This window comes from Drosophila tropicalis, unplaced genomic scaffold, assembly GCF_018151085.1.
Source record: "Drosophila tropicalis isolate 14030-0801.00 unplaced genomic scaffold, ASM1815108v1 contig_1116, whole genome shotgun sequence".
Taxonomy (NCBI): domain Eukaryota; kingdom Metazoa; phylum Arthropoda; class Insecta; order Diptera; family Drosophilidae; genus Drosophila; species Drosophila tropicalis.
The window spans coordinates 341,448-362,673 of NW_027172485.1; the positions used below are offsets into that span (position 1 = coordinate 341,448).

General features: G+C 37.3%; 2 long non-coding RNA genes across 3 annotated transcripts; one reads left to right on the forward strand and one right to left on the reverse strand.

The window, feature by feature from the left end:
- The first annotated feature begins 15,558 nt into the window (after positions 1–15,558).
- On the forward strand, positions 15,559–16,086 carry LOC137574333 (uncharacterized). Its single transcript, XR_011031981.1, has 2 exons — positions 15,559–15,677; positions 15,743–16,086. It is a non-coding gene; the product is annotated as an uncharacterized lncRNA (long non-coding RNA).
- Positions 16,087–17,921: 1,835 nt separating this feature from the next.
- LOC137574326 (uncharacterized) lies at positions 17,922–20,905 on the reverse strand. Of its 2 annotated transcripts, none has more exons than XR_011031979.1 (3): positions 20,601–20,905; positions 18,303–20,545; positions 17,922–18,243 (listed from the first exon to the last, which is right to left on the reverse strand). It is a non-coding gene; the product is annotated as an uncharacterized lncRNA (long non-coding RNA). The 2 variants fall into 2 exon arrangements; XR_011031978.1 differs by having other exon boundaries at positions 17,922–18,222; positions 20,601–20,904.
- Positions 20,906–21,226: the final 321 nt, after the last annotated feature.

Here is a 21,226-nt window from a genome sequence, read left to right on the forward strand (position 1 = left end):
AATTTGACTACTGACAGTACTCCGTTTTAGGAGTCTAGCTTAAGTTTAAGATGCAAAACCAAAAAATCCAAAACCGACAAAGAGTCTCTATTAGACCCACTGAGATGTGGAAAATAACAATGCGATTGAACACGAAACAAGGAAGAAAATGTTGTAGCTGTTATTGTTCCAACTATTTGTATTCGCTTAAGTCTTTTGCATGGAGATGATAATGCATAGGAAAATAACATTACCTCATGTATGTATATATGAATATGTTCGATAGTACAAATAACACCAATGCATAATTGACAGCTTTACTAGAGCAGAACAACAACAAGGACATCGGCAACTGATGAAAAGGGTAAATTTTAATCCTGATTGAGCTGGTGGAGAAGATGCCTTAGCGAGGTGTGCAACAGTGGATCACATTTTTGCAGTAGCAGCCTGATAATAACTTTAAGTAAGGCGCTAGAGGGAAGCATTGTTGGCAACGAAACGTCTGCTGCCGTACTGTTAAACATTTTGAACGGGCAACCAAAGTCTGGAAAAAGTTAGACCAAATATAGCAGCCGAATTGTCACCTTACTAATGTCAAAATGTAAATCTTATGATTTGGACTAATTTGCGGTTTCACTAGCTCTGGCGCACATGGCACAAATCTATGACAAATTGTCGCACTGGGTTTTTACAAAGCCCGGAATGAAATGCAACAACATCTTCAGGGAAGAAGCAGAACCCAGGAGACGACGCATCAGGCTCGGAGCGTAAAATGCCCAAGTATCTCTCCAAAGTGAAAAGGCCACTGCGGAACTTTAACGCAAGGATCAAATAACCTGTCAAATGATTCAAATGCGACGAGCTTGGGCACTTTTGTACTGAGAGGATGAATTTTCCGTGGTTACGGAAAGCGTCGTCGATAAATTTATTGGTAAAAGAATGATTTGTAGCACCGAACAACAATTATCTAATGTAAATGTAAAAGAGATTTAGTGGAGAAGTAATTAAAACATGATGTCCTGATCGGTAGAGAGAATCGTTAACATTTTCAAATTATGAAGATGTCATTGAATCGAATAGTGAACTTAATATACATATACATAGGCTAAGCCTAGAAGAGGTCATGTCAAAAACATTTTGGAAATTTCAAAGAAGCTAACTTATATCCCAAACTCTTTATGTAACTCAATTCATCAATGCACAAACCTTTGAAATGTCTCTTCCATTTTTCCCCTGCTGAATGCTGCGATTGGCACGCATACACATACAGTTTATGTAGCGTTTCGTCTGTGTGTATGCGTGTGCTCAGCTGCTCTGTGGGGTTCAAACAATGACGTAGGCTGGCTGCAGCTCTGCCGATTTATATTGACTGATGTTTTATATTCAAATATTCTTCATCTATGTTTCGCCTATAACTACATATATGATATAGTGGTCCGATCCTGACAATTTTCATGCTTTATCTGCTCAGGGCTAAAGTATCAAGTGGCAGTGGCAGCGTGATGTTGATTTGCACAGACGGACCAAGTTTATAATACCCTCTGCAAGGCCTTAATATTGTTCTTTGTCGATCCCGCGCCGAACAGTTGACAACCCAATTGTTTTCATTGTATACTGAATTAAAATTGACGAGAACAATTTGTCATTATGCCATTTTCTACATAAATTTGGTATCAAGTAGCTTATGTAAATATTTACCTTTAAGTAAAGCAACTCGAAATTTCAGTGTTGGAAAGTAGAAAAATTGGCTAACGCTATATTTCAGTGTTGGCAAACGCTATTTTTAATGGGTTATGGTGTTGCCAGTCCGTCGGCTGCTCTGACAGTCAAACATTGTATTCTGAACTATATTTGTTCTATAAAATCAAGAAATATTGTAAACCCAACAATATTTTTGTTTGATGAGAATAGTGCGAACAAAAGTTTTAAAAGGCCCGCGTATTTGAGTAAACGAAATTGGGCATCTGGCAGCACTATCTCTAAATTTGACAGCTGTTTTGGTAAATGTTTACTACTACTACTCGGGCCCAAAACGCGCTTAAACTACATAATTTTGGTATCAAACGAAAGAGAAAAATTCCACAAGAACGACCTCAGGTGCGCCTTGGCGATTTATTTCGTAGTTTTTGAGTAATTTACAAATGAAAATTAATATTTTTATCGGGACTATAGCTAAAAGTAGCTGTTTCCGGCTAAAAAAAGCTGTTCAATTTTGAGATGGTGTTGCCAAATGCCGAATTTTGGATACTCGAATACGCGGGCTTTTTGAATCTTTTGTTCGCACTATTCTCAACAAACGAAAATATTGTTGAGTTTACAATATTTCTTGATTTTATAGAGTTTAGATTAAAATATTTGGCTACCAGGGCGGTCAAACAGCACTGAAATCTAGCTTTACCCGATTTTTCCACTTTCCAACACTGAAATCTCGAGTAGTAGTAGTAAACATTTATCCTTAGGGGTAAGGTAAAAATTACTCAGAATTTACCCTATCGATATTTGACAACGACTATCGATTAACTGTCCTATCGATATTTGACAACGATTATCGATATATTGCACTATCGATGTTTGACTACGGCTATCGATGTTTAGTGCACCTCTAGCTAAGCACATTTTTTGACGTTTAGGCTTTTAATTTGTGCTACTTCCATGTGTTTTCTTCGTTTTAAGTTTATTTAACTTAGCGCTTGCTTTGTTTGGGTGCTTTAATGCTTTTACTTGGTTTGCCAATTGCACCATCAATAACTTTTTATTTGCTGTGTTGACTCCAACCATCTGGTTCATGGACGAGTTGTCAAAATATCGTGAAAATCGAAGATTCTTAAATCCTGAGACACATACAACTGCATCAAGCACACAAGAAAAAAAACGTTCGCAGAAGCTCATATTGGCTTGGACAAGTTCACGTTGTAGTCATTAAGTTCACTCTGACTATTAAAATTGTACCATTGTCTTCGTTATAATCATCATTGTTGGTAGTGGGACCCGAATACCAAGCTGTCGGAGGATTACTTAATGATTCTTTTGCTGGGTCTCGTTTGGGATGCATGTGAGTATCCTTTGTGGCTGATTTCTCGCTCTTTACTTTAAACCTTTCTCTTTTTTTCCAGTCATTTGATCAATCGGATTTCTCCATTTCATTGGTTTGAAATGTTAAATTTTCTAAAAATGGACGAAAACTAAAATTGTTTTGATAACTTGAAAATTTAATTTCGACATAGAAAGTCTACCACCATTTCATTTACATACATATGCAGTCGCCAGCCTTCAACTTATCGCTTTTCAGAAGACGACGTTTTAAATACACTGAGTCTAAAAAGTGTTCTATTGGAACCATTGGAAATGAGAACACTTAAGTGATGCCACATTTCGTTGAACAATTGAAAAACCCATGTGTTATAGTAATCCAAAACATAAAAAAAAACAAAGTTCTACTTTGGCTCACTCGCATAATATTCAAAATAGGCACAAGTATTCATCAAAAAAGTTTTGGTACACGAAAAGGGATCAGTGGAGAATGCAACTGAATATTTTGTTGGTCCTTTCTTTGACTGAACAACGACCTTTAACACATGACATGATAAGACGAAACAAGCTTTCCATAGTATTCTGATAAGTCACTGCCGCTTTTTTTTTACGCCAAATCGTGGTAATCGTTTAACTCTTAAGACATGTGTGCACCAAGTGCATAGTTTTTGAGACCCTTCTCCTAATAAAAACTGATTGTACGCATTGGATAAATCCACGTTAGAGTCCTTGCGGTGCAGTGTTTATGGTCACCTTGTAGTCGCCACATCGTTTAGCTTTAAAATGAGCGCCAATGATGTCCTCCAATCTGAGCTATCTACCTACTCTAGGCTTTCTTGAACTTTACTGGGGTTATAAGTCCCATTCTCAGATTTCTTAGATACATTGACTAGCGAAGTGCAATCATTAGAATCATGATTACTCCATCCACAATGTGTAACGTTAAAATATTTGATGGAAGTTCCAAGTTGCGAATAAGAACAGAAAGTATACCAACAACATGGTATCAATAATACCAACTTTAACGATCGTTATGTCCTCGCGTGGCAACATTGTATTGGGAGTTAGCTTCACAATGACCTGTGCTCAGATGAGTTAAATTGTACATGAATCTCTCAGGTAAATTTTTCTTTTCTTGTGGCATTCTTCAACGTCTCTGTTGCCCTTTTTGTTCGCTTCCTTGTGTTTCCAATTTTGTCTTCGGTCATAATTCTTCCCTCTCCTATGACCATATGTAGATGAGCAATCCATGTAAAAACCTGCATTGTCTTCTCTTTTTGCGTCAGCCACTGATTCGTTTTCAGACTTTGTAGACAAATGAAACTTATTCCAGATGGAAAAATTGTTTTGTGTGTTTTAGAAGCCGGTGACTATGGACTGTCAAACTATGAAGTACGTTGTATGTAGGTTGCAACTCCAATTGACTTTAACAACGTGGCTTTCTTTGCGTTTTTTGGAGTTCAGCTAATCTTGCAAAAATGGACTTCCAATTTTTCCTTTCAAATATCAAACGTTTCTTGGTCAGGGACGCATTCCGCTATGTTTGTCACATGACCATAATATGTTGGTCTTGGCATCGCATCAGCCTTTTTACCATTTTTCATTATCTGTCATTTTAAATTCAACCGTCGATATCTCAATCTGCTCTGATATTTGTAAGTTTCTTTTAAAGCTATTTTTCCGATTGGAAACTTGAAATGAACGACGCAAGTAAAATAACGCCAATAAAATTTTCATAATTACAAATATACCATGCACAAAGTGAATGAAATATTTTTATTTTCGAAGGTTAAATGTATGGTTATTACATTGTTTTACATGCCTCATAGCATTGTACCATATGTATCACCTAGTACAATTTTATTGTGAGCTGTTGGAATTTGGTAGGACCTATCGACAGTACTGTAATGTGCAACAAACACGTGTTAGCTAGCTGGTGTCTCTCAGCTAGGGTATGCACGCTGCACTTAAACCCGGCTATTGGCTCTTCGGCCACGAGTGTGGGTTGTTTACTTTAATTACCTACGCTGAGGCCTACTGGATTATTATTAAAATAAATGCGGGCTTACAAAAGCCATAATTTTACCGGAGAATCCTCAATACCAAAGTGAACAGAAAGAAGAAGGAAAAGAAGAAAACTCATATCTGCCCACCCTTCCTTGGCCTTTAAAACTCGCCCACCCTACCAGCGATCATGCTGCAATAAAGCCAAAATATAAAATTACATAGCGATCCCTAAAATGTATATATAAAATGCATTTAAAATTCAGTTGTTAAAAAAAGACATAATCCATAGGGCATGGCTATCAATCCGCACTTAATTTCTCGACTGACGGTTAAGTAAAGATCGCCAGCAAAGGCTGCTACACATATAAAGGAAAAGCTTTTATATAGGTATTAAACAAAGTATTAGCGGGGAACCCTCTCTTTTCATGCCTGACACTCTTTCCACTTTCTTACGCCTGTCTCCTTAGATCTTTTTCTGGCCAAATGTACGTCTTCGCGAGCGTCTGCTTCTCCAGTGGACAGAAAGGGGCTTGCTTCTTATGCGCCTCTCTTAGGTCTGCTTGCTGGCGTAGACCGTCAAATCTAGTCTGCGGACTAGGTGCAAATTCTATAAAGAAATTCTCTTACAATTAGTACAACACAAGCACTGAAAAGCGCTTTTCTTTAGTATTTACCGTTTGATTTGGCACCTGATTGAACGTGTGTAAAAAAGAAATGTCATTCCCATGGGGGCCTGAGTCCTATTTGGACCCCTCTCTTCATCAGGATTACCACTTAACTTCCCTGATGCCAACTTAAGAGGAGCCAAGTATACATACCAATTTCGGTGTCTCTTTGAGAAAATCGGTTTTATTTAATTTGCGGGGAGTGAAAGTGGGCGTGGCAAAAACTTGAAACGAACTTGATAACTGTAAATACGGCACGAGTCTGCACACCAAATTTGGTGGTTCTAACTTTTATAGCCTCTGGGATAAAGGTGTTCATACGGACGGACGGATGGCGTCGGAAATGCTTTATTCTGCCTGTTACATACATTTTGACGACTTTAATATACCATTTGAATTGAATGCAAGACCATTGAATAATGGTGACTAGAATTAGTCACCTTATCGATTTGTGGAAAGTATTAAACTTTTCTCTACCAAAAAGAATCAAATAATATACCCACTCACCCTCACCCCAAGTGACTGACAGCAAAGAATGAGTTCAGTATTGTCTACTGGTATTGGGAATGATCGAGTATGAACGGCTCTATTGCATAAACACATCAGGAATGGCTGTTGAAATTTCGATACCTAAGACCGATATGACCACACTGTTGAATTTTAAGGCACTGTTCCGAAAGAAAGGCAGACTATCAATTGCATTTTGTATCCTTCTAAGTTTGAGACATAAATGTGCTACGACTTTTTAGAAATTAATGTTATTGGCCCTGAGAAGAGAGGGCTGTCGCAGTGCTTCTAACTCATTATTCATTCGCACCTAAATGGGACTCTAAGTATATGCTAAGTTGGGCGATTGGCCTGCCAATATGTGTGCAGTAATTCATTTTGTGTGGCATCTCTGATTGGTATTACCATAAATTATTTTGTGTCGCAAAATGTTTTGCGGTTCTCAAATGAATTGCAAAATACGCAAGTTAATTTGCAAAGGGCGGAGGCAGAAAGTATATTCGTGTCATTTTGTGGCCATAAATTCGCATTAAGTTGTAAAATAATTTTTGGCCACGGGACATATTCGGATATGGTAATACGAGAATAAACGATTTGGACTTTCAGTTAATTGATGGCTCTTAATAGACAAAAGCAGGCATGGGTCCGCACTAATTTGTGTCCATTCCTTTAGCATACCCCCTCCCTGAACTCTGGCAAAGAGTTCCTGATTGAATAACTCGCAAAATGGCCAGAGAGATATAAATGGCTCTTGCCTATCTTTTCTCGCTCTTTGACTCTGTCTCTCTTGCTTTGCTTCTTGCTTTCCTGTCTGTCAACACATGGCCAGGAGAAGGCGCATCCTTTTGGCTTACTTTATTTCTGGCAATTTTTCAATGCGCTTTGTTTACTCTGGCCCCAAGGACCATAGTCCTGGCCGCAATAATCATTGGCAGAAGGAGCAGCTTTGTTGTAGCCTCGTTCTAGCCGCAACCACAGGATGTGCCTTTTGACTGTGCCCGCAGCCTGTTTCCCCTTGTCCGTATGCCTCTGAGTCCTCAATGCCGTTTGATTTACTTCAAACAATTGGCAACATCATACATCAACGCGTTCTTCTGTTGTTGCCTTCATCTGGTTTTTTATTTCGCACAAATCTCTATGCAAAGCATCTCTCAGCCTTTCGGATGGTCTCTTTTCCCTCCCCCTCGCTTTTGTACAATTTGTATGGATTTTGTCTGTTACTTGGACTTAAGCTTATGCTTTCAATTCGAGCATTTCCCTCTAAATATTAAAATCCATAAGAACACTAAACATTGCTGTGAAGTGTAGAATTAACTCGTATACTTTTCAAAGACACTTCCACCACTTTATATAATATTAATATTTTTCAAAACTGAGTTTTTGCTTAAGGTCAATAAATCTTACTAATTTAAGATTTTTAATCATAGGCAGCACAAATGGTGAGCAGGTTGTCTTTATAGTTATTTCAAGAACCACCAAGATATATCATCAGCAGAAGAATAGCTAAAGATTCCACAGTTGTAATGGCCATACCACATCTTCAACGCTAAAAGTAGTTGGGAATTCAAACTACATGAAGCGAAAAAGGAACGGCAAAGCTTGTAACTGCAGATTTTTATGTGCATACCCTTGGGCGCCATCAGAATTACTGCAAACATTTGTTTGTACGATTTTTTGTGTAACAACAATATCTGTTATCCACTTTTGTATAGTGTCACAGTTTTCCCCCGGAAACTTAATGAGAAACACCTGTTTTGTATACCCCTGGGATAACTTGAATTGGTTACGAATTTGGAGAACTCTAAAACTATCTTAGATGACTTCATCTGCTTTGGCAACTTGTGATGCCATCTCTATTTTACTTACACCTTCAATCGATTTCATCAATTTAGTCCAATCGTCTAAAGTAATTTTCGAAATCTTCCCCATATATGTATGTCCATTTTCATCAACTATTCGCTGAATTTCCACCAGGATAAAATTAGCACAATTCGCAAAGCTCTGACAAACTTTTTAATAAAAACAATAACAAAACCCGAAAAGGACGAAAAAAGTTAATTAAAACAAAAAACTACTGGTCCAGTTTGTGCCACAACATTAGTACCCGAAAAATGCAGCCGAAAAATCTGGCGGCTCCATCTAAAACGAAATTAATTTTTCGAGGCATACGAAAGTTTGGACGAACGAGAGAGTTTGCATTGTTTTGCATATTTTATATGGCGGAAATGTAGAGCAGACCACTCCGCTTCAGTTCCGCACCAACCACTCGCTTCAACCTTAATACGCCCCCGCTCATCCCGAAATCCAAAACAAAAAAAAAAAAAAACAAAAAGGAAAAAAGAAAAACTAGTGTGCAACACGCAAATTATGCAACGCAAGGCGCAAAAGACAAACTTTCTGGTTTTTGCAGATTCGACAGCTAGCGGAATGAAAATTAATACGAAAATGAAAATAAACCACATATCGGAGGGAGTATGCCCCACCCACCAGGCCAGCTCCAGGTCCAACCCCCAGTGCTTACCCACCAACAGCAGCAACAACAACTAAGTAATTAAAAAATGCAACAAACTAAGGCAAAACGGAAGCAACAAAGTGACCAAACAAAAAACTGAATTACCCAGGGCCAAAATTATCTGGTCTGGGACAAGGCAATGGAATATAGAAAATTGAAAATCAAGATTATCAATGGATCCAAAGAGAGATATTCATGTGCCTAAAATAATTATTTTTATAGTAAAAAGCAACTAAATCAAACAATGGGATCATTTCGGGAATCATAGCCTTGAGTCTAAGTCAAATTTTGATAGAAATCAGAACACAAATATGCATAATTGGTATTCCAAGTAAGTTCTTGGAAATTAATCGTCTAGTCTAGATGATGTTTTGTCAGTGGCTATTTTCGGAGTTGGTCGTCTGTCCAAAGGATGAGACGCTTTAGCCTCCGCCTGGAGGTGTTGACGGCCACATCACTGGCTAAGGGATTCGGATGAGCTTCGAGGCAGTCTCTATAGTGCGTGCTGTGTCGGACTATTAGTTCTGCTATCGCGGGTAGGATCCTTAGACAGTTCAAAGCTGCTTCCCGATTAAAAGAGTGAAATCTGTTGAGGTCATAAACAAAGATTTTGTAAAGCTACAAACTCAGCGAGAACTGATAAACTAGTTAGTCCATGTTTTTGACTTTCTGGCGTTTCCTTTTCTTCTTTTCAATGATTTTCAACACGAGCATCAAAAGTTGCTTGTTCAGTAAAATAGGAACGCCAAGTTTAAACCTTTACAAAAGTTTAAAAAAAGTTCAAACTAAAAAAGTTATCATTAGTAAGTTTTATTTGTTGGTAATCCTGTAGAATCTACAGTGTAGATTATAAAATTGATTACAAAACTAATAGATTATCGTTTTCAGTGGGTAGAGGAAAACATTTCTCGGTCGAGATAAGGAATCTTATAATTCGCCTTAAAAATCAGGGTAAAACATACAACGAAATTAAAAATATTGTTGGGTGCAGCACCACAATGGTATTTAACGCTGTTCATTTTGAAAAAAAAAAACGGAAAATCGCGGTACAAAACGTGAAACGACACCAAACGAGGACGTTTAGGTACGCATTCCTATTTTTATGAACAGACGAAGTTAAGAATTTATTTTCTTTTTGAGCCATGGAAGGCAAACAAATATAAAGTATTATCCAAAAAATGTGTAGTATTATGAGAAATATATACAAATCCTTTTTTATACCCTTGCAGAGGGTATTATAAAATTGGTCAGATGTTTGTAACGCACAGAAGGAGACGTTTCCGACCCCATAAAGTATATATATTCTTGATCAGCATGAGAAGCTAAGTCGATATAGCCATGTCCGTCTGTCCGTCTGTCCGTCGGTGCGTACGCGTTTTACTCAGCCATCTTAAGAGCTATCGGGATGAAATTTTTTTTGGGAGCTTTTTTTTTACCCGGGTGAGATAAAGTATGAAAATCTTTGGGATCGGACTACTATATCATATAGCTCTGGAACAAAAATTTTTGCAAAAATTGGAGTATCCCCATGAAATTTACCAATATAATAGAATTTGATATAAAATCTCAGATCCCAAAATTTGACCCTGATCGGATAAATAGAACACAAGTTACAGTCTATATAAATCGGTTCAATCGCTGCCGGCAGCTCTGCTTGCTGCCTACTACGTCACCATCTGTTAACAGAGCACATGCATACACACACAGACGCAACGCTACATAAACTGTATGTGTATGCGTGCGTTGCTTTGCTTAGGGAATGAGGGAAGAAGAAGAACAAATTGTACATAGTATGAAGAGTAAAATTGTTTTGTTTGTATATTAATGAATTGAGTTGCAGAAAAGAAATTTTGAACATGTGAAATTATTATTGTCAAGGACTGCAAGGGTATATAAACTTCGGCATAGCCGAATTTAACTTCTTTGATATTTTTCTCCTGTTTCTGTGCAAGACAACTTCATTCCTATTTTTCTGAACACAGCTGTACATATATAAACGGTTCCATCAAGGATAACTTGGACGATTCCGAGCAACTGCCCGCCCTAGGTGAGACATCTTTCTATGAGGAAATAATTCTCTGCAGTTCTCTCATGGCGTGCAAAATAACATTCTAAATTAGAAGCTCGAAGTCATGAATGATATAGGATTTCGGTCACATGTGGAAATTATACGTTATTCTATACGCATAAAACATTCTTCTTCAAGAAACTGAATTTTTTAGCAAAATAGCAGTTATGGAGAATCAAGATGATTTTTTGTCAGTGACTATAGAAAGTTGTTCTGGATATCCAAAATTGGAGTCTAGGAAAAACTGACAACTTTAACATTAATAAAGCAACAAGAAGGAAACAATGGCAATGTTCTGAAATGGTTATAGTCTGGTATACCCAGTCAGACAAGTGAGGAGGCTAATCCAAGCACTGTTCCATTTACCACTGATGTGATAAAACGAATTATGTCTCTGTTGGAGGGATTGGGTCCACCAAATCCTGAAAAGGCAGAAAAACGTATTTTGATGTATCTATGCAAATTTGCGCACCCTAAATAATGAATGCAATAGTCAAGGTTCAATTTTTTAGCAAAATACACACATAAAGGGCGCCAAAAAAAAAAATAATAATTACAAAAAGCAAAATCAGGAAAAACATTCTTCAAGAAACATTATTTTTTAGCAAAATACACTCATAAAGGTCGCCAAAAAAAAAAAAAAATAATTATGAAAAGCAAAATCAGGCGAAGCTTTGCCTGCTCCCTGCAAACTGGATCCATACTTAACTTAGGAGAATGCAGCGTCGCTCAAAGCTACAAAAAGTGATTGAAAATCAACAAGAAACTAAGTTTTCTTATTACTGTATCAGAGAAAAGGACTTTCTTCCCTTTATTACTGGAGAACAAAATTTCGTATTCTGTCCGGTAGAATTAACATAAACGAAAGTAATAGAAGAATCTCCTACAATTTCCTTAGTTCTAGGCAATACCCTGTACCTGTACCCAAAGCATCGCATTTCGTAAAAAACACCAAGAGATTTTTTGCGCAAAGACTTTGGCAGCCGTCCGGCTAACACCCCGGCGGATATGATTAACAGGCAATGAAATAAAAAAGTTAAAGGCTTTAACTTATAGCACACGATCTTTGTATTAATAATTAAAATTTAAATGTATCTCCTTTTGTCCAACGAAAATTCACTTTAAATCGTCGCATCGTTCAAATGCAAACGGAGAAAACTGCTCGTTGATTGAGCGCGATTAAAAATTTTTAAGGAACAATGCAAACGATTGCTCTCTCTGAAGCACAGTTATTCTGCGACTGCACGAACCGGTCAACAGTTATCTTCGAGCTATGTACATATGTTTACGCATAATTTAATATTTTTAATGAGCATTAACAGCCAAATCGGAATAAACATATTCAAGACACTTCAGTATTAAGATTCTTTTTTCATTAAAACAAAATATGGTAAATGTTTACTATTACTACTCGAGATTTCAGTGTTGAAAAGTGGAAAAATCGGGTAAAGCTAGATTTCAGTGTTGTCAAACGCTATTTTTTATTTGGCGCGCTGTTTGACTGCCCTGGTAGCCAAATATTTTAATCTAAACTCAAAAGTCGAGGAATATTCGGCTGCTCTGGCAGCCGAATATTGTATTCTAAACTATATTTGTTCCATAAAATCAAGAAATATTGTAAACTCAACAATATTTTCGTTTGTTGAGAATAGTGCTAACAAAAGATTCAAAAAGCCCGCGTATTCGAGTATCCAAAATTCGGCATTCGGCAACACCATCTCAAAATTGAACAGCTGTTTTTAGCCAGAAAAAGCTACTTTTAGCTATAGTCCCGCTAAAAATATTAATTTTCTTTTGTTAATTACTCAAAAACTACGAAATAAATCGCCAAGGCGCACCTGAGGTCGTGCTCGTGCAATTTTTCTCTTTCGTTTGATACCAAAATTATGTAGTTTAAGCGCGTTTTGGGCCCGAGTAGTAATAGTAAACATTTACCCAAAATATGACAAATGTGAAATGATATTAAAATAATAATCAAATTTATTTTTGGAGTCATTTTTATTTTATTTGGCATGTGATGCGAACGCTTTCATGTCAGCTAATGTCGGAGAATTGCCTCTTGAGCGTGCCATTTATACATATGTACATACATTGTATCTGAGGCCGAAGCCTACTTTGTTGTTCCTATGCGTGACATGTGGTGACAGGTGTGTCGCTTGCAACACTGGTATCCACAGTTTTACTTTTCAGCACTGACGATAACCCGATTACTGGTATTGCATGATGACCAACCGATAGAAAAATTTTAAATTTACCAAAACTAAAAGTAAACGTTTAACAATAAGAAGCTTTTTATCCGTTAAATGTGCGTAGTATTTGCAAATGTATTCTCTTTTCTGGCAATATCCTTATATTTAATAAACATATATGCAATATTATTATTTAGTGCATTGTTATTTTTTTTAATTCATTTTTTTCCTGACAAGCACCAGTTGAATTGTTTCCGAAGTGCCGTTCAGAACCTACAGAAGCATTTACAGCAGTGCACTATGGTCTGGATGTCGATTTTTTGGCACAAAGTCCAAATTTTCATGAAAAGAGTAGATACCCTGAGCACAAAATAACGATTAAAAAAAAATTTTAATGGCATCCCTGGGTTCGTACCAGGGTCTCAAAGTCAGACAACCTAAAGTTTAAAGTGCCACCATTTGTGGAATTTTGCACATAAAAATAATTTAAAATATTGAAAATATCCATCAAGGTATGTAGTTTTTAATGTATATATTTATTTTATGTGTAGTCTTAGGATTTAAGTGTTGTGTAATGTCCAATAAATGTGTATTTTTTTAGAAAATTGTTTTGCGTTTTCTGTGTTTCGTGGAATAAAACTAACGAGCTGACACCTGCTGACAAAAAGTAATGACAAGTTGGTACCTATATATGTCGTCTTTGATCGCAAACTAATGCCTTCGCCCCGTTTTTCCCCCTTTTCCATTCATTTTATAATATTCAGGCAAGTTCGAATTTTGTCATAAAGAACTCATCGATATTTGGTGCAGCAACAATCGAGAAATAAAATCTGTATCAGAATGGATCTACAGTAAACTCAACAATAACCATCTGGAATACGAAAAAATAAAAGAAATAGATAAAAAAATAAGTAATTTTGAATCATTCATTAAAAAAAACCTATTGAAATGCAACCAAATGTTGGAACGATTTATGTCCAAGCATTCTAATTGGCTTGAATCTAAAATATCAATAGTTGTTAATGAAAATTGTAAGACACCGAAGACAACAGGACAAACAAATGCAGGGGCAAGATTAAAAAGGAAACTAGCTTGTGAGCTTGCAAATGAGACTAATCTCAACACGAATCTTCTTGCAGAATGCAGAAAGGATGCGGCGTTTGTTCTAAAAAAACACCTGAATACCCAACTTAAACGAGAAACCGACGTCAAATGCAAGAACCCATTCCACTTACTCCAGATGAAGCTTTAGCTTACCTCCTAGAAAATTCACTTAATAAACAGACGATCACATTCAAGGAAAGATAGTCGAGTCAATACAATGAGTGACATTTTTCATAGAGCCATGGATTCCTCGGATCCATTACTATCGAGTGTCTGTTTGAAGGAGAGGGAAAGGAAAAACCCGAAAAAACCTCTTCCCAAAGAAGTTTTAAGTCTTCTGGAGTTGCCGTCTACTGAAGTTGAAGATTTATCTGGTAATGAATCGGACTTACAATCTGATTGTGATTCTAATTCTGAGGAGGACATTCACGGCATAGAGCTAGAAGAAGAAGACGATGCCAATGAAACACAAGACAAATTTTTTTAATCTATTTTCTTCATACCACTTTTCTACACTACCAAATATGAGACAAATAAAATTTTAAACTATTTATTTTGTGCATGTTTATAATTATTAATTGGTCAAAACAGTTCCGAATATTTAAAAATGCAGCCTGAAAGTATGCAATCGGATCAAATTTTATAGTTTTCGACAAATCGCGGTAAAGCCATGGTGCAATTCAAAAAAAAAAAAAATTGAAAATTTCTTTAAGTATTTCCAGCATGCTTGCAAAATTTCAACTCTCTAGCATTCAAACTGTAGTTTATGCCAAAAAAATCCAAATCCAGACCATAGTGCCATCTACCAAGCGTGGTGCATTCGGATTTATTGTACCGCAAGGTAGTTGTATCATGTTCCTGATAACAATAGTATGCAAATCTTCGTCAATATCAGTTTGCTTTTATTGTAGAGCCTTTATTTTAGAGCTGTATAATGCTCATGGGTCATGTTCGTTTCATGTTGTGTCATATTTCATTTAAAACACGTAGTGCCTATCCGGGCAATTACCCGTGTTCCGTATTTCATCCCAAGTCAAAGTGTTAAACAAGCTATGTACATACATACATATATGTTTAGCGAAAACTTAAATAATAATGAAAGCCAAAGTAAAGCTTATGTATTTCGCAGCATTTGATGTGGACAACTTCATGATGGAGAATGAATTGGGATTGCCAGTTTAGCTTGCCTTTATACCCATCTATGAATCGGCCTACTTTGTTTTTATTACGAGAAGTCTGATTTGACAGGTGTCTCGCTTGCAACACTGGTAATTACAAATATAATTTGTTCAACACTGACATAAGCCGATTGCTTTGCATGTTGACGAGCTTATCGACGTTATCAATATCTACCTGTCAAATTTGAAGTTTACCAACACTAGTTGTCAAATCGATTTGGTGTTGCCCAAAACTGAAATCTCGACTAGTCAAAATAAACTATTACCAAAAGGAAATATTTCATTGTAATTTTTACTACTTTCGTTTATAAATAGGTACCTTCTTAATCAGCACAACAAAACGATTCACATGCTGCAGCGTTATGGGAGTGCACATCTCGGGCATAGCAGGATCTGACCACTTGACCAAACACACAAATCCCTTTATGAGCTGCTTCGGTATTTTCTAAGCAATCGTCAAGAAAATTAACACTCGGTGACTATATATATTTTTAATGTTATAGAAATATTCCATAAAAAGGCATGATATTCATTACCAAGTGGTCTTCCGAAGCAACAGCTTCAAAGCATAGTGGTGGTACTTTTCAAGTGTGAACATAAAAAAAAAAAAAAAGGCGCAAAATTCAAATCAAATTCCACAGACCAGTGGAAATATTTTTATTTCTTCTTTATACAAGAAATATAATAAGTGTGAATCAAGTGGAATTAATTCTCATCAAAACGGGTAAAACTACCCACAAAAAGATGGCCACCGAGGCCAGGGTGACACCCGCATCCTCGGAACGGTACTCTGCAAAAAGAAGTAAACTTTCCCCGACAACCAAAGCCAAAACAACGGTACACGAAATAGGAATGATTGCAGAAGAAGTTGAAATGGAAGTTGATGTAATAAAGGAACAAAAGGAAAGCGAGGATAATATGAATACACATGACAACGGTACACAGCACGAAAGCAAAAACAATGCCACAAAGGAACTCAACGAATGTATGTATAACAACACACACAAAGGCCCCTACATCGTTTACATAGACAAATTTGACACAAATGCAAGTGAGTCGAAAATGAGAATTCCAATAAATCCCCTAGAGCTAAACGCGGTGTTACTTAGGCTCAAAGTAAAAGACATCCTAACGGTCAATAAAATAGGCTATGGTAGATGTAAAGCAGAGTTCAAGTCAGCAGAGGCAGCAAATAATTTATTAAATTCTGATTTAAAAAAAAAACGGTTATGAACCCAAAATACTTAAACACTTTTTATTCAAAACTGGAATTCTATTCCAAATTCCGATACGTTTTTCAGACGCGGAACTAAAAAGAGTACATCAGCTCTGCAGTTCCAATTTACGAAATAATACGTGTAAAAAGGAAAGAAAGGGATGTGCTGGTCCCCACGAGTAGGGTTAAGCTTATCTTTAGAGGAAACAATATTCCAACAGAGATAACTTTTCTGTACTCCAAGGTCAAAGTAAATCCTTTTATTCCCTTCAGCCAATGTTTTCGTTGTTTCCGTTTTGGCCATTTCGCTCAGCATTGCAAAGAAAAGCAACAAAAATGCAGCACCTGCTCCCTAGTTCATACAAAAGAACAATCTTGCCCCCAGACAATCTGCATAAACTGCAAAGAAGAACACATTGCCACACACACAGAATGCCCTGCTCGAAAAAGAGAGTTCGCCATACAAAAAGCCATGACTATGGAAAATCTCTCTAGAAACGAGACAAAAATTAAATACCACGCTCTCTTTCAAAAAACTAGTTCCATAAACACAAACGACCTTACGCTTTTCCCCACCCCACAATGGCAGATTAGCTCTGACAGTAACGCGATCCAAAACAACACACAAGTCGTTGCAGAACATATGCACAAACAGTTGCCCTACAACAAAACAGTCAAAAATACCCAAAATAGAAAAAATGAAGAGAGAAACGCTATGAATACCATGAACAGCTGGAATGCGGTTCTAAGTGATCATAGAATCTCCCTCAATGAAAAATATGTCAACTCCCATGCCAACCATAACGCCAATCTCACCCCCAGACCTTCCACCTCCAAATCTAACGACAGAGTTTCGGCTCTTGAAACAGCCGAAGACAGTCTATCAGCCTTATCAATGGAAATCTCAAAATTTCTAATAGACCAAAATTCTAATATTATACCCGAAGCCAAAAATTTCCTAGAAGCCCTAAGAAGTAGAATTGCTCAAACCAACTCGAAAATAGATTTACTAAAAATAAATCAAATTTACTAATATTAAATCTTTAGACCATTTCTTCACGCCTTATCTTATTTCCTAAACTTATCTTCTTTTAAGATGAGAATTCTACAATACAACATACAAAGTCTCACGTCAAATAACAATAAACATCTCCTTGAACTCTATCTTATCAAAAACGACATAGATATTGCCATACTCTCCGAAATCTGGATTACTGACAATGCCATGTGTAGCTTAGCTAATTACAATTTTGTTTGTAAGCCCCGCTCTGACGGCTACGGAGGGGTGGGAATTTACCTAAGAAAACATATACGCTTTAAGCAGCTAAATTGTCCGAGTTCTGTAGAAGCAATAGGCATCTGCACAACTAATCTAAAGCACAACATCAGCGTCTTTAGCGTCTATGCACCACAATCCTTAAACAACGATGAATTTGAGGAAGGTTGCAAGGACAGAATATCGCTGGCAAATCAATCCACGGGCCTATCGATGATAGGCGGAGACTTAAATGCAAAATCACAGATTTGGGGTAACAGCGTACAAAATCCTAGAGGAAACATCATTGAACAACTACTTTTAAACTCTGGCTTCTTTTGCTTAAACAACGGTAGTCCAACCTACTCTCACACCCCAGCCTACAGCTCAGCATTAGACATCACCCTAGTCAATAAAACTAATTTGCAATATAACTGGACAGCAACGAATTCCAAGATTTCCAACAGCAATCATTTCCCGATCACTATTGAGATAGAGGGAATTTCCTCGTCCTGCAATAGAAAAATAATCAACTATAAAAAGGTAGCTCAAGACTTTGCACAAATTGATATATCCACCTTAGAAAACTTACCATATACCTCAATCGCAATCACATCGCAAAACACAATTAAAGTAGATGCCAAAAATAAATACCTGCCAAAGAAATACTGGGACGAAAACTGTGAAAAACTTTTCAGGATTAGGAACGCGAGCAGACAAAAGTATTATAAATCGAAGCTACATACGGATGCCCTAGAATATCTAAGTAGCAATAAAAAATTAAATAATTATATACGAAAAGCTAGGAAAAACAACATGGACAATCTTGCAGAAACCCTGTCAAACCCTACTACTATAAAAGATTCTTGGAAGATAATTCGCAAACTGAAACTATATAAACAGACAAACCCCTCTAGGGCAGAAACCTCAGTAGAAAACTACGAAGAATTCCTTAATTTAATAGCCTCTACACCCGACACACCTGGTTGCACACAAATATCCGCCCCTGAAGCCAGCCTAGACAACTCAAACAGGGCTAGCTTCTCTAACAACGATCTACTGGCTTTTCTTAAATCGCGTAATCCTCATTCCGCGAAAGGACTAGATAATATCTCGTACAGTATGCTTCTCTCCCTCCCAGCTGCTCAAACTCAAAAACTGGTAAGCCTACTAAATGAAACTTTAGATACCGGCATTATCCCAGATTTTTGGAGAAAAATTAAGGTTGTACCTGTCCCGAAAAAAAACCTCGACTCCTCAATCATAACCAACAACCGACCCATCTGCCTTCTAAGCGTAGTCTTTAAATGCCTAGAAGGTTTGATAAAACCCAAAATGGAAGAACACATAGCCAAATACCAAATACTCCCCCCAAGATCTTATGCTTTTAGGAAAAATCACTCCACTTCCCACTGCATTAATGATGTAATCAATAATATAGCGAGCCTCAAAAAGCGGGGTTTCCATGTCACCGCAGCAGTGCTTGACCTGAGCAAAGCTTTCGATGCAGTGAATATTCCCATCCTAGGAAAAAAACTCACTGATCTGGACTTTGAACAGATACACATCACTTTCATCATCAATTTCCTCCGGAAAAGAGTCCTCTCTATGGGAACGATAGAAAAAACAGTGAGCAAGGGAGTGAGTCAAGGCAGCTGCCTTAGCCCCATCCTTTTCAATATCTACACAGCTGAACTACACAACATCACCGATACACGAAACAGCATCCTATTCCAATATGCTGATGACTTCCTAATAAGCTTCCACAAAAACTTCTTAACAGCCAAAAATAACTTAGAAAATCTAGTCAATAAATTCAGCGAAAAGTGCAATAAAATTAATTTAACCTTTAACCCCAATAAATCATCTGTGATACATTTTAACTTAAGAAGACAACCACTGAATATACTGTGCAATAATTTAGCTTTAAGAGAAGTAGACAAAGTAAAATACCTAGGTAGACTTATTAACGCAAATAACTCCTCTATAGACCACATTAAAAAAACCATAGCAAACTCTAACCAGACAAATATGTTCTTACAAATGCTGAGTGGATGTCGTTTCGGAACACACCCCACTAAGTCTTTATTACACTATAAGGCATTCATAAGGCCAAAATATGAATATGCCTGTACGTCTTTCGCTAATATATCTAAGTCAGTCATGTCCGCCATCAACGCCCATGCCAATTTCCACCTCAGAAAAGCACTGGGTCTCATAAGATCTACTCCAGTCAATATAATTTACCATCTGGCAGCTGAGCTCCCTCCTGAATTTAGAATTAAATTCGCCACAGCGAAGGAGCTAGCAAAAATCTTCGCCTACGGGCTACCAGCGGCCTCTCTCCTTAACAGCCCCTTCTCACCCACAAACACAAGCTACGGCAGAGTGTACAATGAGTTTAAACATATCTTAGACAGAATTACCCCAGTAAATTCCCTTCCTGCCTCCACTAGAAAAATCTCATTCTATACAAACTTCTTTAAGAACACGGCCAGAAACAAGAAAGAAGCTAACAAAGACATTGTGCGTGCACTTCTAAGAGAAAAAACTAACAAACTCTTCTCCCACAACTATGAGCTGATCTACACTGATGGCTCCGTATCTGAAAATTACACAGGCAGCGCATTTGTACATAGACAATCAAACACCATTCAAAGCTTCTACACCAACAGAACGCTGTCCTCACTGACCTCTGAACTCACTGCCTTAGAGAAAGCCATAGACTTTGCAATACTCAAATGCATGCACAAAGTAGCCATTCTAACCGATAGCTTAGGATCTATACAAACGCTTATTAACCCGCACTCTAACAATTGTATATCACGAAGAATCCTGGAAAAGATTGAAAACAGTTATTACATAACATCAGTTGAGCTTCACCACATACCCAGCCATGCCAACATTTTAGAGAACGATTTGGCAGATACCGCTGCCAAAAACGCCAGACTTGAAGGCACATACATACAAGTCAGCTGGACCCTCAATGACGCCATCAACCATATGCTAAACTGCATTAAATTAGAATGGGAGAGAAAATATAGTACCTTCTGCATTGAACGCAATAAAGGTTACTGTCTTCTTTTCCCATATGTCAAGCCGCATCCTTGGTTCCACAAGATGAATGCTTTCGGAAGACTAGAAACAAAACAATTGAACAGAATAATAAGTGGACACGCCTTCGATAAAAACACCTTGGCAAAAATGAATGTCTTTAACGACGCATTATGCGATACTTGCAACACCGTTGAGGACATCTCCCATGTTCTACTGAAATGCACCAAATTCGCTCACATTAGAAGAGATTATCCTACTTTGTTAAAATACCAGGACATATATCGTCTCCTCGCTAACGAACCAGTTGATAACTACATATCGATAACACGATTCACACATGCCACTAACATCGATCTCTAATTTTGCACGAAACAACACAAATTCACCACTCACACATACCACACTTCCATCATCGATTCACATACATATCACTATACACACACACACACATACACACTC